Source organism: Nuphar pumila, chromosome 4, assembly GCF_984573655.1.
Source record: "Nuphar pumila chromosome 4, dmNupPumi1.hap1.1, whole genome shotgun sequence".
NCBI lineage: Eukaryota > Viridiplantae > Streptophyta > Magnoliopsida > Nymphaeales > Nymphaeaceae > Nuphar > Nuphar pumila.
Genome location: NC_143252.1, coordinates 94,637,758 through 94,651,228, shown reverse-complemented (window position 1 = coordinate 94,651,228; position 13,471 = coordinate 94,637,758). Strand labels below are relative to the sequence as shown.

The window sequence follows — 13,471 nt, the reverse complement described above, 5'->3', positions numbered from 1 at the left end:
ACTCATTCGCCAGTGCCTAGGCATTCACTCTCCTAACCCCGAGTCACCGTACTCGGTTGTAATCACCTAATGTAATCTTTGGGAGAATTAGCCATAACTCACATGTACCCCCGTACGTCCAACCGTTATGCATGAAAACATCTTGCAAGTTGAGAGGTCCTTAACCAAATCTTTAAAGGCAACATCCTCTGATCCACTGGCACTGCTTAACCAAACAACGCTTCATGTTTGTGCCGCCATACAACGATGCACTAACAACGATATTGTTGCCTATCGCATGCCATGCTACCACTGCACGTCACCGATCAAGCCAACACACACCAATCATTCTTACACTATGCATTTTTCACTTAGTAGAGCTCCACACTGCACATGCCCCATTCGGAAAGTTCAGTCCGAGAGATTCTCCCTCACCCAAATCATTGTCATCCTCGACAATGTCGATGCAGGTAAGAACACAATTTTCACTGATATGTTAATTGCACTTTGTACTTATCTTTGGTTTACTTTTTTCCTTTACCCTACTCAACTTATTCTGGTTTTTATCCACCATTGCCGCAACCTTTAACATGCAAAGTCTCATTCTTTAACGCGCCTTCAATTACTTAGACAACAGTCTTTTGCTTTATCAACATCAAGCATTCTCTGCTCACGAGACTCCAGTGCAGTCTTATACACAAGCATATCATCCTTTCTCGCACGACAAACTTGCCATCTATGCTCATGATTGAAGGTGCCTTTTCACCAGGGTAATTCTGTCGCACTTCATACACATCCATGCATCGATTGCCGCACCTGTGATGCACCACGCCTATGCATGTGCCAAGTCCCTTGCACAGGCCAATGCCGAACCCAAGCACAAGACACACTCCATGGCATACACACACCTCTTCCGCACCAGGCACCACACCAAGTCCCATACCACTGGCATATTGCAAGGCTCTTTGAGGCTTTGTGTGCAACACTCTCTTCCACTGAAGCCATCATCATCCTTGATGATCTCTTTGCCAACAACCAAGGAGTTCCCTTCGACAATGCAACCCATCTGAATGTTGTGCTTCTCCTTTATCCCATTCAGTTCATTTTTTTTCTCGCAATTACGGGACCCCAAGCATAGTCCCAATTCTCAAGCAGGTCTCCCATGCCCGCATGACATCTTGTCGTCTCAGCTCGCTTCACATGTGTGCCCTCTTTGCACATGGCCACTTTACCCACTCAGGCGCCCCCTTCGCTCCGACTTCACCACTCAATCATGCGGCCCATGCACAGACTGCCAAAACAAGGTGAAGCCCATTCTACGGGTTCTCCTCACTTGACTCCCCTGTAAGTCCTCATTGCTTATTCACTGGCTTGGTCACTTCAGGTTTCATCACTTCGTCCATACTTGACTACATACCACCTATCCTCTTGATTGTGATCCATGAAGAGTATGCTGGTACACACGAGCGACAACCGAGGCACTCTTTTTTCGCGTTGCCCTCAACTTAGAGCGACAATCGAGGCAATTCTTCTAGCATTGCTCTCAATCACGAGCAACAATCGAGCTTCTCCTTGTGCTACCCTCAACACAGAGCGACAGTCGAGGCAATCCTTCTCACACTGTCCTCAACGATGAGCGACAACCGAACTTCTCCTCGTGCTTCCCTCAACACCCAAGGCACCCTCAAACCCAAAGGTGTGCCTACACTTTGGCTTCAACACACAGTCATCACAACTTTTGAACACACTAAGTCTCATACCTTAGCGTGTGTCCAACAACAGTCCATCGCATTCCATAGCGACCTTCTGTCGTGCACAAGCCCTGATTCTTAGGGCATTTTCTTGGTAGTTGGTGAGCTCGTAACAAGTGAACACTGCCCTCTTCAGTACCGTTGTAACCCAAAAGATTCATCCTTTTTAAATGCACATTTTGTATGCCACTGTGCCTCACAAAGCTTTTGAGGCATGAAGGAAAACAATCATCTTTTCTGCCCACATAGGAACTGCATATTATTGTCCTGAGCTGACTACATAGTTGGCCTTCTACATAGCCAAACTCACCTCTAGCAAACCAGCCTTCATGCTAACTCCACCATGAAGCGTCGCACTCCGACTTTGGTGCTTCGAACAAGCCTTAGCAACGTGAAGAGAAACTCAACCAAAGGCTCTCCAACACATCCACCACTTAGGCACTCATGTGCTCCTACTCAAAACAAATTTGACACCTAACATGGCATTGTTGCCAAATCGGCTCTGATACCAATTGTCATGGGCTAAATTCCAAGGCCAATTTTTTTGCCTTTCAAGCCAAGGAACATCCGTGTGGCACTAGGCCTCGTAGCCTAGTCAGTCTCATAGCACGTGTTTCCCACACGTAATCTTCTAACTCAACAGAACTTCAACTTAGCAAACTTTCTTTTCTTTAAATCTTTTTTATATGATCATCGCGCATCCGATAGCCACTTACATGCATAATCGTTCCATACTGACTAGCACCTCTAACTAAATAGCCAAACGTATCTTGTCGCTCACACAAGCAAGGGTACACTGTCATAGGCCAAAATGAGCCTATATGGCACTACTGACTTAATCAACATCCAACGCGGGTCATAAGAAGAATGGCGTATCTAATGATGCATGCCAAGACTTCAAGTATCATTGCGAGCCACATTTCCTTAATTCCAGTCACCCAAGCCAATAACGCACGGATGCCTTAACCTCATGTGCCAAGGAGCATATTGCAACTCCATGCACATGACACAACAAAACCTTGCCACCAAAGGGACAAGGTCTTTCGACCTCCAGTCCGAAGACCAGTTGATGATTGAACACCATAGCGAAGAACACCACCCAAACTCATTTGTCTAGTCCCAAGTCATCATACTCTGTTGGAATCACCTAATGTGATTCCTGAGGAAATTAGCCCTAACCCACACGCACCTCGTGCGTCCAACCGCTACGTGTGGGAATATCTTGCAAGCCGAGAGGTCTTTAACCAAACAATGCTCCACGTTTGTGCCGCCATACACCGATACACTAACGATGATATTGTTGTCTATCGCATGCCATGCTACCACCGTATGTGGCGCCCTAAACCCCGACCTTGAAAAAAATCCTTTGATTTTTTAGTAAATCTTTTTTTTTTGAAATGGTTTTTATGACAAACAGCGGAAATCACCTAAAGAGAGGGGTAAACAAGGGAAAAAGGCCGCAAGTCTGAGCGGGCCACAGGTAAATGATACATATCCATCAAGTCCAAAATGTATAACCCAAAGTGTTTAAATACAAAATGAGACAAAAGTACATCAATCCTCACAGTCTCTAAAAAATAAGGAAAACATCCCCTTAAAATCCCAAACCAATAGGATTCAGGATCCGCAACTAAGTGTGGGTCCCCAAACCTTCATCGTGTGCCATCGCATCGCTGTTGTACCTATTCATTACCTGCATCCCCATGAAATGGGGTTAGCACTCTTGCGAGGTGGTGAAGAATCAATAACATTATATAGCTATTTCTCAAAGGAAAAGCATGTATATAGCATGGAACATGTGACGACATGTATATGTGCAAGTGTCAGGTAAGTGTACGTGCTACGAGTCTACGTAACAACAGAAGTATAAGTACAACAAGCAGCAACAGTAAAACTGGGAACTAAGCAACTACAAGTAGCTAAGAACAGTAAGTAGAACAAAACAAGAGCAGTAAATGAAGTAGCAAGTAAGGAACTATTAAGGTACGTTAGATGTAATTGGTTAGTATTTAAGTTCTTCTGATTACTCCTTTGGGTACGCGAAGGAACCTCGCATTCTGTGAGCCATGCACCCGACATCTGTTATTCAAATTCAAATATGGTAACCGAGGATGCTACAAATCGAGTAAATCTCATGCGAGTAGCATGCAACTGAGAGAAACCCTCGCATAGGTAAGCATTGCAATCCATACTACTGCAGTAGTGGGGTATCTTAAAAGATCACCTTGATCTCCCTAACTCTGAGTGACTGGAGGTCAAAGAATGCTATAGCTCCTATCAAAACACGTGTCGTAGTAATGACTAGTCACTCAGGGTTGTACCATCCGCCCTCTCTAAGGTGAACCGTTTTGTGAATGGAGTGTGGCAGGTTTATCTTTCTTAGGCTCATTTATCAAGTCATACCTCCTTTCGAGGTATTTATGCCTTGTGGTCCCTGCGGGGTACGCAAATGAGGACTTAGCCTGCCCATTCACATGCTTAGCCTCACGCGGCCAACAAAGAACACATTGCCTGTGAAAGCGATCATAACACCATTTTATTATTTTCATATCTAGGGTATAGACATACGTGAGCTCACTCACGAACAAGGGGCCATCGCCCAAAGACTTTAACTGAGTCTAAAAACCACAACAGTGTATTGCTCATACCCTATGGTGTTTAAGTCTACATCATTCTTTACATCTCATGTATAATGTGCACTTCATGCACTCATCAATGCCTCAAGCACAAGACCAAGGTGTACCTCTCGAGGTACGTACTAAGCAGTACTAGTGTCAAGTTGTGCTACGTGCAGGTGCGAGACTAAAGTCACACTTCCTCAAGTCATTCACACAAGTAATAAAATAGAGGCAAGCTACATATGCATAATTATTCTAGCAAGTGACAATGTGCGAGTGGGTGTACCAGTTCGCATTTCAGAGAAATAAGCAACTCTAATAGTAGAACAATATCAAGAATATGTGAACATCAAGTTATAACAAATATCGCAAACCAAATTGCAATTCTCCAAGCTCAGGATTTCTAAGTGTCATACCTTGACAATTTCCACTTAGTAGGACCAATTCTATGATTCTCGACACACTCACGTGTTAAGGTTGAAATCTAGAATATTCCCATTCATATGGGAATTACATTATCATATTCACAGTGAATAGTCGCACTTGCGGGATCCATGAAGCAAATATAACATAAGTACAATGAAGAATTTACCAATAGTCTGCATACTACTCACTGAATATCCTGCCCTAATACGAGCAAGACGGAAAACATTTTCATGGGAGACTCGTGATTTGACCTACTTACAAGTCGAGATTGAAATTAAGATACTCCCATACTTATGAGAATTACATTAGCATTACCACGGTTGGTTACCGCACTTGCGGAACCCAAATATGCTAATACGATGTTTTTAGGCATAACTGTCAGAAGCTTAAGACAGAGAAAATCTTTATGTACGTGTGGGCAGCGTAAAGCTCACTCGACAACTCATATTAATGTTGCCAAGATGATACAACGGAGAAAAACACAAGGTTTAATTCTGAATTCAACACTCCTTTGGCTACCCGATTGTCAAAAACGGGATATGAAGTACTGATGCGTCCAAACACTAGATGGGACCCGTAGGACCACAGGGCATGTATTTGTTCAAGACATAAAGTGTGCCAAGTGTCCAACTGGGTCTGTTGGATGGCGGACCCACACATTCCAACTTCTATATGTTCGCGGTTTAACTCACATTCTTTCTTTTATCATCATCATATATATATATATATATATATTAATGGATCGCTCTGCGAGCTTGCGACAATGAGGGGATAACTGCACTTATATAATGAGCAGCAAGAGTTCAACCTAGTCTGGTTCAGATGGGACCAGACTCCGCTAGCTCAATCTTGCTTAGATCCCACCAAGGGGGTGGTGCTGCAAGAGTGGGCGGATTGGAACTTCCCGGAATGGTGCAGTTCGGGTGTTCCAACCAAAACAAGACCCGACCTGAGGGGTCACAAGAGGCACTGGACTGAACCTAAGGGTTCAGTCCAAGCGCTGCACTTGATGTGCAGTCCGCACTAGGGCCCATCAGGCTCGATTAGCTCACCCGAGTGCATTAGCACCCGACACCCAAGTCCACACCCGTACAAGGGCAAAAGGGGCAAACCACGGGAAAAAAGAGGGTCTGGTCCTCTAGACCAGACCGTAGTCTAGGACCTTCTCTGGTCTGAACCTAGGGGTTCAGGCTAGGGCTGCCATGTATCAGTAGGCCCAGAGCAAAGAGTTCAGGCCCGCAGGCTACCCGGGTGCAACTAGCACCAAACGGCTAATATAGCGCCAAGGCATAGCTGCCGAAAAAAAAAGAAAAGAGGCCACTGGTCTGGTCCTCTAGACTAGACCTTTAGGTCTGAAAAAGTTTTGGTCTAAACCCACGGTTCAGACCAGACACACATGTCGAGGTTCAGTAGCCCAGAGTCGGGGCTACCCGAGTGCAACTAGCACCCGACGGCCACTATGGCGCCAAGGTGAAAATGAGAAGAGTTGGGCCGCGGGTCTGGTCCTCTGGACCAGACCGTTCGGTCTGACCAACTTACTGGTCTGGGCCTATGGGCTCAGACCAGACTTCGTCGAAGGATGGGAGCTCGGTCCAGGCTCCCAGGCCGACTAGGCTACCCGGGTGCCTTCGGTACTCGGTGGCCTGCTGTGTGCCAAGAGGGAAGACCCAGGGGCTGGGTGCACCTGGCCAAGCCCTACTCAGCTCAGGGTGCACCTAGTTGGGTTTGTCCTAGCAGAGGATAGTCCAACCGAACCGTGCAACAACAATCACAAAAAAAAAAAACCAAAACCGAAGGAAGAAGAAGAAAGAAAAAAACAGAAAAGGAGAGGGGGATTTGGACGATTTCATGCAAGCACAAGAGCACAATATAACGAAACGTGAAGCTGTGCGAAATCTAACAATTTTCAAGAAATGCAAGTGCATAAACTGAGTGCAAACGAAGAGAAAGAAAAAGATTTTCGAACCACAAGCAGAACAAAATGGAATGCAAAAAAAAAATTGATAATCCGAGATCAATAAGCAAAACGAGAAACAATGGGCAAAACGACCATCCGTTTGTTTGGAGCATCCTCTTCCTTCTCATGGATTGAAAATAGAGGAAATGCTCAATACAAAGAAAGAAAATGAATGTACTACTAAATCCACTGAGAAACCATGCATGCACGTATACAAAAAGGCTTCACGGTTTCATGATCACACTATGTACCGATTTTCCAAGAGAAAACAAAAGTAGGGTGTTGAAGCTTCACCATGATTCGGTTGAAGGTGAGGCTCGGTTGCAAGGGCTTCATACAAGTGGTGGCTAACACACACCACACGGCTAGAGGGGAAGGAATGAGAATGGGAATGAGAGAGTAAGAGAGAGAGAGAGAGAGAGAGAGAGAGAGAGAGAGAGAGAGAGAGAGAGAGAGAGAGAGAGATGCTCCAAACTCGCCAACTCCAAGAGTGCTCTCTCTCTCCTTTCATTAAATTTTTTATACTTTATTGCTTAATGAACCAAGGACTGGGATTAAATCTGCAGGAGATGAGTGGCTGTGGGTGATTCACGCCCCCCCCCTCCCCCCATAGCCGCCCACTCCACCATACACCTCCTTTTCAAAATTTCTTAAAGAGTTTTCAAAAACGCCATTCAAGAGGCTATCAATTTGCCATTAAAGTTGTCAAATTATTACATGGGGAGCCCCAAGGCTGCCGCCCATTATGGCTAGTGAAAACACGCCATTTAAGCGTCACTTGAAGCTTTACAAAAATGCCATGGGTTGCCGCCCACTTGGCCAACCCATGGCCGGCATTCAAAAAGAAGTTGGAGTTTTACCTCCATGCCACTGCCCAGACTGGTCAACCCCTTGACCAGCTAGTCCTCATGGCCACAACCGTCTCACTAGAGGGTCACCCCTGGGCTTGGGTCGCCCCTTAGTCAAACCTCGCTTAAAAATGAAAACCATTAAAAATATATATAATTCTTTATTAATTCTTTAAATGAAATAAAATAAAATAAAATATCACCACATATTTTCATTCTTAAATTCTCAATTATAATTAGATTTTTCGAAGCATATCTCAAGAAAATTTCATCTCTTGCAAAATTTGCTCTCGTTATGACTCACGTTCTATCAATACATGTTTTCAGTAATTCACATGAAATAACAAAGTTTTTTTATCTTTTGGATCCCAAATTCGGGGATAAACTAAATATACATATTGTGAATTTACCTTAGAATTTTTAGAAGTTAATTCATTACAGATCGCATTCGATTGTTGTGTTCATCTCACTTTCGCGATTTCAGACCTCGTTTATCCATACAGATATAATTATGAAAAGTTCTCGAAATCATAAAAGAAATTTCCATTCACTGAAGCACATCGTATTATATTATCTTAAAAATATCGCGGACCTTACACCGTACGTCACCGATCAAGCCAACACACACTGTGTGTTCTTACACTCGATGCAATTTCTACTCAGTAGAGCTCTGCACTGCACATGCCCCTATTCTGAAAGCTCAGCCCGCGAAAATATGATTGCCCTTAATTAATGGGGGTCTAAATCATGACATCCAAATTGTCCTACTATATCGTTGAAATTGAAAAAAAGACAACGCAATGCCACGATACTTCATTGTAAGATCTCATGAACCATGACACAAAGGGTGGCTATCACTGATTCACCCTTCCATCTTCTCCACACTATACTGAATGGAAGCAACGACTATATAGAGTGATGATAACATGAAGACCACACTCATATATCGTAGATGATAGCCCACTTTACACGCTCCAATATGGATCTTTAACTCAGGAAGCCTTTTGTTCCATCTTTCATTCTTTGGATGGCTTGTGGAACTATTGACATATTGGGTCTATGGCTAATGCTCATCTTTATGTTTTTTTTTTACCTTCTTTTTCTCGGTACTATTGAGATATCAATCATGATATAGACCAGGATTTTATCAATATGGATCAAGGTGTGGACCAGAAAAGTGTAGCTTGCATGGATCAAGGCCTAAGCCACAAAGATCAGCAGAATCTGATTCCTTTTTATTCCATGTATCTCGCTCTTTGGACTGTTGAGTTCCCAATCACATATCATTGTCGCAGAGATGAGATGGATCTACGTACTTATATATATGAGCAGAGTGCCCATATTATCTATGCTCAGGAGATTGGATTTTGCAACTAAACACGGATGATGTGGCAGAATGGCCCCCAGAAAATGCTATCAGAGGCACAAAAGCATGACGAAGTAGGTTATATGCCCCCCCCCCCCCGAACAGGGCATCTCATGCTCGGGGGTCCCAAAAAGCACCATGTATTTAAGCCTGTGCATCTTGTATCCCCATGTTTGTCAGCATTAATTAGCATTGGAGTTTGATGCGATTGCAAAAACTTAAGTACCCTCTCCTCCATTGGTGCCAAAAAAAAAATAACGATTCTAGAAAAGGAGTGATTGTAAAGACTTAAGTGCCCCGAAGAAGATTATTTAAGACCCAGTCTTTGCACTGCAGGATTATCAGAGAAAGAAATCTCTCCTAGAGGAGGCCATGAACATCAACCCTCTCACTCTCTCTCTCCCTTCTCTTTCGGCTTCTATGCACATCCAACAAAAGATCCTACATTGCTCCATCAAGCACCGACTGACCTGCACATTGACTATTGTGGAACTTGATTCAGAGTTTTTACCCTTACAGGAGGAGGGTTTGGGGGCTCCTCCCAGCGTGGGTAGCATCATTCAACTAAATGAGTTATGGATCTTGATTCAGAGTTTTTACCCTTACAGGAGAGGGGTCTGAGGGCTCCTCCCAACGTGAGTAGCATCATTCAACTTGAAGAGTTGTGGAGCTTGATTCAGAGTTTTTACCCTTACAGAAGGGGGGTCTGAGGGCTCCTCCCAGCGTGGGTAGCATCATTCAACTTGATGAGTTGTGGAGCTTGATTCAGAGTTTTTGCCCTTATAGGAGGAGAGTTTGGGGGCTCCTCCCAGCGTGGATAGCATCATTCAACTTGATTGGTTGTGGAGCCTGATTCAGAGCTTTTGCCCTTATAGGAAGGGGGTTTGGGGGCTCCTCCCAGCGTAGGTAGCATCGGTCAACTTGATTCGTTGTGGAGCCTGATTTAGAGTTTTTGCCCTTACAGGAGGGGGGTCCGAGGGCTCCCCCCGGCACGGGTCCCGCTGTGCGGTCAGCGGGCGGGGGTCCAGGGGGGCCGCCCCTGGCGAGGGGGCTCGTGGGGCAGCGCCCCCCAGACCAAAATTTTTTGAGGCCTTGTATAATTTTTTTATTTTCTTTCCCTCTTTTAACTATTGAAAAAGAGCAATAGAGCATTTTGTTTAATCGTGGGGCTCATGTTTCTTTCGGTTGTTTCTTGCTCGAGGTTTTTGTAACACCCCTTCCCACGATTTTTCTATTTTTCTTTTTCTGTTTCTTTTCCATGTTTTTTTCAATGACTCCCCCATATTGATTTTTGGTGTTGTCGGGTCTCCAACGAGCCCCACAACGATTTATAGTATTGTTCGGTCTTCCAACAACGATTTGTAGTATTGTCGAGCCTTCCTACAATAATTTATAGTGTTTTGGGGTCTCCAACGAGCTCCACAACGATTTATAGTGTTATTCGGCCTTCTAACAACGATTTGTAGTGTCTTCCATAAATGACTATAGCGATTTATACTGTTTTTGGGTGTCCAACGAGCCCCACAACGATTTATAGTATTGTTGAATCTCACTATAGTGATTTGTAGTGTCTTCTGCAAATCACTATAGCGATTTGTAGTGTTATTCAGTAAGCAAATCACTGTAAATCGCTACCCGAATTAGGACCAACTTGTCAGGGTCATATCTCCTTAACCAGAGGTCATTCCAAATTCGTAAAAAGTGGTGTCTTCGTTACTGTGTCTAGTTTATTCCTATAAATTTTCAGCAATTTCTATTGTCATTTGATTCCCCATTTTAACTAAAAACTGAACCCCTATTTTCAGCGAATGATGTTGTGCAACTCAAATAACACAGAATAATAGGGGTCTGGTTTTTAGTTAAAATGAAGAATGAAATAACAATAGAAATCATTGAAAATTTATAATAATAAACTAGACACAATAACAAAGACACCACTTTTTACGGATTTGGAATATGATCTTTGGTTAGGGAGATATGACCCTGACAAGTTGGTCCTAATTCGGGTAGCGATTTACAGCGATTTGCTTACTGAATAACACTACAAATCGCTATAGTGATTTGCAGAAGACACTACAAATCGCTATAGTGAGATCCAACAACACTATAAATCATTGTGGGGTTCGTTGGAGACCCAAAAATACTATAAATTGCTATAGTGATTTACAGAAGACACTACAAATCATTGTTGGAAGGCCAAATACCACTATAAATCGTTGTGGTGCTCGTTGGAGACCCGAAAACACTATAAATCGCTATAGGAAGGCCCAACAATACTGCAAATCATTGTTGGAAGATCGGACAACACTATAAATCGTTGTGGGGCTTGTTGAAAACCTGACAACACTAAAAATCACTATAGGGGAGTCATTAAAAAAACATGGGAAAGAAACAGAAAAAGAAAAATAGAAAAATTATGGGAAAGGGTGTTACAAAAACCTCGAGCAAGAAACAACCGAAGGAAACATGAGCTCCACGATTAAACAAAACGCTTTATTGCTCTTTTTCGATAGTTAAAAGAGGAAAAGAAAATAAAAAAATTATACAAGGCCCCAAAAAAATTTGGTCCGGGGGGCGCTGCCCCACGAGCCCCCCCTGCCAGCGGCGGCACCCCCTGGACCCCCGCTCGCTGACCGCGCAGTGGGACCCGCACCGGGGGGAGCCCCCGGACCCCCCTTCTGTAAGGGCAAAAACTATAAATCAGGCTCCACAACGAATCAAGTTGAACGATACTACCCACGTTGGGAGGAGCCCCCAAACCCCCTCCTATAAGGGCAAAAACTCTGAATTAGGCTCCACAACCAATCAAGTTGAACAATGCTACAGTCAGTGTGCAGGTCAGTCAGTGTTTGATGAAGCAATGTAGAAACGTCTACTGGATGCGCACAAAAGTAGAAAGAGAAGGGAGAGTGAGTGAGAGGGTTGATGTTCATGGCCTTCTCTAGGGAGAACTCTTTGCCTCCCTTGATTTCTTCTCTAAAAAGAGAAAGCGAGATGGTTTTACAGTGTTTTACGGAGAAGGAAGAAGAAGAAGATGATGATGAAAAGTTCAAACAGACATTTTTGATGGCTCAGATTCATTTCACCGGATGACCATCGGATTGTCGGCTCACCATCGGATTGTCGGCTCACCATCGGATCGTCGGCTAAGGTTCGTTTCGCTATGTAGACTTTGAAGAGTCAACATCATCCTCGACTTTATGGATGAAGGACATGTTTGTTCTTTTTTTGAACCGTTTGTTTTTCTTTTTTGAATGAAGGACATTTTTGTCATTTTCTCAAACCGTCATTTTATGGCAAGAATAGCAAGAAAGGGTACTTAAGTCTTTGCAACTGAACTAGACTCCAATGCTGAGTGATGTCAACATACACAGGAATACGAGCCTCATGTGCTTATATACGTGGTGCTTTTTGGGACCCCCGAACACAGACGTGGGATTCAGTGAATCATCGGGGGTGAACATACACCACCCTCTGGGAGCATGGAAATGAGAACGAATCGATTGCACTTTCTACAGAAGAGAGAGAGAGAGAGAGAAAGGACGAAGGGCCTATGGATAGCTCACATGTGGACGAAAGATACGGGGTCGAGAAAGCGAACCCATCCGTTGACACCAAACGTGAGGGCTCGTCGCAACCAATGGGTGCCGGGTGAGCTCGCCCGGGCCGCTATCCACCCTCCCTCGCTTTCCTGGGGCTGGACCAAGCGGTCCGACCTGTTCCCTCCATGACACAAAAATAATTTTTTTTTTCAATAAGGAATCTTCATTTTCGGATTGGCACTTAAATTTTCCACATAATTCAAGAATGCACCTATGCGAAAAATCCACCTAAATATTGTTGTGGTTAATAAAAAAAAATGCAGTTTTAATTGGCATCACATGTATAGGAAGATAATGATGGTGATGATCTAAATATCGATTTTTTTTAAGAATAACTAAGCAACAATAGATTGAAAGATCGAGAGAGGAATACATCAAATCAAAAGCAACATAATTGATAAGCCGTGTAAACCACATTGCATATATAAAACTAAGGACATCTTCTAAGTTTTGGAAGGTAAAACAGCAATATCATATATGCCAACCACAATATAGGTTAAAGCTGCCTTTAATTAGCTTGGATCTCTAAGGAGAACCGAGGTTTTGTGGATCGAGGAATGGGGTCCACATCTTGATCCAACCTCCATACAAACAGAGGATCTTAAAACCTCTTTTTAGGCCAACGCCGAGACACACACAGACTCGAGAACCCTGGATCTCTAGTTAAATTACATTGGATCTTGGACACAAGGTAATCAAACGTTCAGTTAATTTTATAAGTCTGTCTTAGATCTTCCTAACAAAACTTTCTTTAGATTTGGAAAATTTGAAAAATACTTGGGGTGCCTTTTGGAGGAGCTATGACAGAAAAGTTGGGTGCCAATTTGTAAACTTTCATGACAATAATTATAGAATTATAAAAAAATTATAATAATAATTTCCATATTTTCACCCCTCCTCTAGAGAGGGCAGTGGAGCGGGGGC

The 13,471-nt window shown here is 43.5% G+C and overlaps 1 pseudogene across 1 annotated transcript in view; it reads right to left on the bottom strand.

Moving 5' to 3' along the window:
- Nucleotides 1–3,382: 3,382 nt before the first annotated feature.
- LOC149840312 (pentatricopeptide repeat-containing protein At3g26782, mitochondrial pseudogene) overlaps nucleotides 3,383–13,471 on the bottom strand; it is a 39,805-nt pseudogene continuing 29,716 nt past the window's right edge. Inside the window, exon 2 of the transcript XR_016431682.1 lies at nucleotides 3,383–3,423. The product of XR_016431682.1 is annotated as a pentatricopeptide repeat-containing protein At3g26782, mitochondrial pseudogene (transcript). The remainder of the gene's footprint in view (nucleotides 3,424–13,471) is intronic.